Raw genomic sequence first — 4,836 nt, 5'->3', positions numbered from 1 at the left:
GCCATGTTTTTTTTTTTTAAGGCAGTAAATGAGGCTGAATGAACTGTTTCGCTGCCAGACAAGGCTCAGCTGATAGCCAGGTGTAGCAGTGGTAAGGTGTTGGGACTGCTGTTGGGACTCTGCTGTTGGGACGGTCTACTAACCACAGGTCCTGGCAACCCACATTACGCACACCTGGCAACCATCATTATGCACTCCTGCTCCCCATTGTTATGCACACCTGGACTTCATCATTACCTTGATTACTTCCCCTTTATTTAACCCTCAGTAGCCTCAGTCAGTATTGGTTTTGTTCAAGTTTAGTACCCTGCTCCGGTTTTGTTTATCTGCTTATTCTCTTTATTAAACTCACCTTCTGCACCTGCTTCCTGACTCCTAGTGTATACCTTACAACACCTCACATATTTCTTGAGCAGACCTTTAATCTGAAGGTATTTGGTAACCTTTTTAGTTTTTCGGCAGTTTTTTGCCGAATCACGTAGCACACAAGCCATGTTCAATTAAAACATCCTTGGGTCAGGTCAAAACAGGATGGGAATTGGGCAAGCACTTTATAAGTAAAAAAATTTATCCAGCTGGGAATTGTAGAAATTGCCGTGAAATACCCACATGCAGGAAATTGTAGTAACTTTACTCTGCAAAAAAAAATAAGACATTCACGGTGTTGAACGACATCGAGGACAAAAGCGCAGTGACAGTCGACATTAACCAAGGAAAATAAATGATTAGATATTAATGTAGTTAAAATGTACTATTGAATTTGTCTTGATAATCAGTGGATTGCATGTGAGGCTCCTTTTGTGGGACCATCTCGTTCTCGGTCCCATCCTGTCTTTAGCAACATAGGTAGGTAGCTAGCTAGCTAACGTTAGCTAAGGACTAACTGACATTAGCTGGTTTACACAAACAGTAGCTAGCTAGTTGTATTTTGCGAATTATATTATTCAAAAGGCATGTTAATCGTTGCCATAGCAGGATAAGCCAGTTTGCTGACAGGGGTTGTTAGGCTAGCCAGCTTACATTGGTTACCCAACTGTCAACTAACTTTTTGATGGCTAGCTAACTACAGTAGGTAGCTAGCTAATTACATTATAATAACATTAGCAAGGAGCCTGGCTATAGCTTGGTCATGTTAAGCCTGGCTATAGCTTGGTCATGTTTAGCCTGGCTATAGCTTGGCCGTGTGTAGCCGAATAGAAGCCCACTCAAATAGATCAAATTAGATGTCCTTCATAAGCAAATGCAGTCACTAGCCTGTACAGTAGCCTATTTAGCTAGCAACCTAAGTTAATAAGCTAACTAAGGTTAATGTTACTAGCTAGGCTAGTCAACGGTCAGTGTGGTTAGCTTAGCCAAACTATTTGCTGGTTGTTACTGTTAGCTAGAAAAGCTGGCTGCTTTAGCTTGCTAGAGTTGTATACCATAGCTCTAGCCAATTCATTAGAAGTTGTTACCAACATTGTAGTTACTTAAGTGATATACCAATTTCCACAAGTAATAACCTAATACAGAAAAGTATTTACAATGTACTGTAGACATACAGTAATAGCTCCTATGTGATCATATATCTGTAATTACGAATGCATTCCTACAGTAATACCTTCTGTATTCATATAATTGGCCTTTTAAGTATTATTCAGTGTTGTACTTACATTTACATTTACATTTACGTCATTTAGCAGACGCTCTTATCCAGAGCGACTTACAAATTGGTGCATTCACCTTATAGCCAGTGGGATAACCACTTTACAATGTTTTTATTTTTTTGGGGGGGTGGGGTGGGTAGAAGGATTACTTTATCCTATCCCAGGTATTCCTTAAAGAGGTGGGGTTTCAAATGTCTCCAGAAGGTGGTGAGTGACTCCGCTGTCCTGGCGTCGTGAGGGAGCTTGTTCCACCATTGGGGTGCCAGAGCAGCGAACAGTTTTGACTGGGCTGAGCGGGAATTATGCTTCCGCAGAGGTAGGGGAGCCAGCAGGCCAGAGGTGGATGAACGCAATGCCCTCGTTTGGGTGTAGGGACTGATCAGAGCCTGAAGGTACGGAGGTGCCGTTCCCCTCACAGCTCCGTAGGCAAGCACCATGGTCTTGTAGCAGATGCGAGCTTCAACTGGAAGCCAGTGGAGTGTGCGGAGGAGCGGGATGACGTGAGAGAACTTGGGAAGGTTGAACACCAGACGGGCTGCAGCATTCTGGATGAGTTGTAGGGGTTTAATGGCACAGGCAGGGAGCCCAGCCAACAGCGAGTTGCAGTAATCCAGACGGGAGATGACAAGTGCCTGGATTAGGACCTGTGCCGCTTCCTGTGTAAGGCAGGGTCTTACTCTCCGAACGTTGTAGAGCATGAACCTACAGGATCGGGTCACCGCCTTGATGTTAGCGGAGAATGACAGGGTGTTGTCCAGGGTCACGCCAAGGCTCTTCGCACTCTGGGAGGAGGACACAACGGAGTTGTCAACCGTGATGGCGAGATCATGGAACAGGCAGTCCTTCCCCGGGAGGAAGAGCAGCTCCGTCTTGCCAAGGTTCAGCTTGAGGTGGTGATCCGTCATCCATACTGATATGTCTGCCAGACATGCAGAGATGTGATTCGCCACCTGGTTATCAGAAGGGGGAAAGGAGAAGATTAGTTGTGTGTCGTCTGCGTAGCAATGATAGGAGAGGCCATGTGAGGATATGACAGAGCCAAGTGACTTGGTGTATAGCGAGAATAGGACCGGGCCTAGAACTGAGCCCTGGGGGACACCAGTGGTGAGAGCACGTGGTGCGGAGACAGCTTCTCGCCACGCCACTTGGTAGGAGCGACCGGTCAGGTAGGACGCAATCCAAGAGTGAGCCGCGCCGGAGATGCCCAGCTCGGAGAGGGTGGAGAGGAGGATCTGATGGTTCACAGTATCAAAGGCAGCAGACAGGTCTAGAAGGACATGAGCAGAGGAGAGAGAGTTAGCTTTAGCAGTGCGGAGAGCGTCCGTGACACAGAGAAGAGCAGTCTCAGTTGAATGACCAGTCTTGAAACCTGACTGGTTTGGATCAAGAAGGTCATTCTGAGAGAGATAGCAAGAGAGTTGGCTAAAGACGGCACGCTCAATAGCAGAGGATGATGCCATAACCGAAGTGGTAGATGTCGAGATCCTTAAGCAAGAGGTACAGTAACCAACTGTGGTTGCTCTAGATGATGATATACCTCCCATAGACGGTAAGTATTGCTTGATTCATAATTTCTGGTTCCAGTAGAAACAACAATACAATTATTTTGAGGAGAAAGTTAAATATCTGACCCGACCAAAGCACCAGACTCTGTTGGCTCTTTGATATTGTTTATGTGACGAGTCTGTAATATTTACACTGCAAAGTGCTAGCTAGTAGGTAAAAACTTTGTAAGTAAGCTTCAGTTCATATTTCAGTTCAGAAGTGCGGCAACAATTAATTGATCAGAAAGGGTGGTGGGAGCCTCGCCCCATGCAAATACTTATACCCCTTTCACACCAAGAACTAGGGTTTTACCCTGTATATTTGAAGTGGGTTTAACCCGTGTCCGACCCATTCATACTAAACCTAGGACAGGTAATAAGCATGCAAGGCCGTTCATGGAAAATACTTGTTCAGCACACAAGTAGTGCTGTTGCACTTGGACATTACTGACTATGGGTCAGTGAACACACATCGACCCATACAGACCAACGGCTCACCCATGTTTTACACGTGTTAAAGGTAGGCCCTAAATCAATCTTGATTGTGTTTTTAATATTGTGGAGGAAAGAATGGTTATCCGACCTGTTTGTGTGTATCACAGATCTGTGCATAAGCCAGGCTATAAACTATAAAAAGGGCAGGCCTGCTGTAACCAATCATCTTTTTGCTGACATTAGCCTGAATGTTCTCTTTGTTTTTCCCTTTAGGTCAAGAGGGTCAGACTCTCTAGGACAACCAAGTCCTGCCTCATCTGTTGGTCAGTGTCATTGTTAAGTTACATCTTTAAACAATTGTTCTGTAGAATATCTTATAACGTTGTGATGAATTCCCTTCGTTTGAATTTCAGTGTCTGTATCTAGTCCCTCTGACCATACAACTGAAATGATGAAAATTGAGATACTGAAGATTTTTTAAAACCTTAACTAGGTCAGTTAAGAACAAATTCTTATGTACAATGACGGCCTACCCCGGACGACGCTGGGCCAATTATGTGCCGCCTATGGGACTCCCAATTACGGCCGGATTGTGATACAGCCTGGAATCGAACCAGGGTCTGTAGTGATGCCTCTAGCACTGAGATGCAGTGCCTTAGACCACTGTGCCACTCGGCAGCCCAAGATCAAGATGGAGGCTTTGGAAGAAGAGTGGGACTTCCTCCACAAAACTGTTAACCAGTTGTATGGTACGATAATGTCATTAGTCTGTTTCCATATCTGTCTGGGTTTTTGCCAACATAATTGATGTCAAGCCAACCCAATTTGTCATTAAAGAAGAGAAGGTGGCTTATATCACAGACAGTCACTGATAATGACTGTAACCAATCATCTGTTGGCTGACAGCCTGAATGTTCTCTTTATTTCTCTCTTTACTGTAAGACAAGGGGGTCAGACTCTCTCCCTAGGACCAAGGCCTGCCTCTTCCGTCGCTATGTTTATTTGCATTGTTTAATGGCATCTTTCAAGTTTTTTTTTAAAGTAAGGGACGAGAACTTTCACATACAATAAGAGTGATAGTAATTGAGATGAGGATAATGATGTTAGCTACAAGTTTGACTGTAGATTTGTCTTTAAACCTTACTAGCTGTTAAATCATTCCTCTAACCTTGTTTCCTCACAGGTTTTAAGAAGGCTTCCTAAGTGCCTTG

This window comes from Coregonus clupeaformis, chromosome 10 (assembly GCF_020615455.1).
Source record: "Coregonus clupeaformis isolate EN_2021a chromosome 10, ASM2061545v1, whole genome shotgun sequence".
NCBI lineage: Eukaryota > Metazoa > Chordata > Actinopteri > Salmoniformes > Salmonidae > Coregonus > Coregonus clupeaformis.
Note: the sequence above shows the minus strand (reverse complement) of the source record.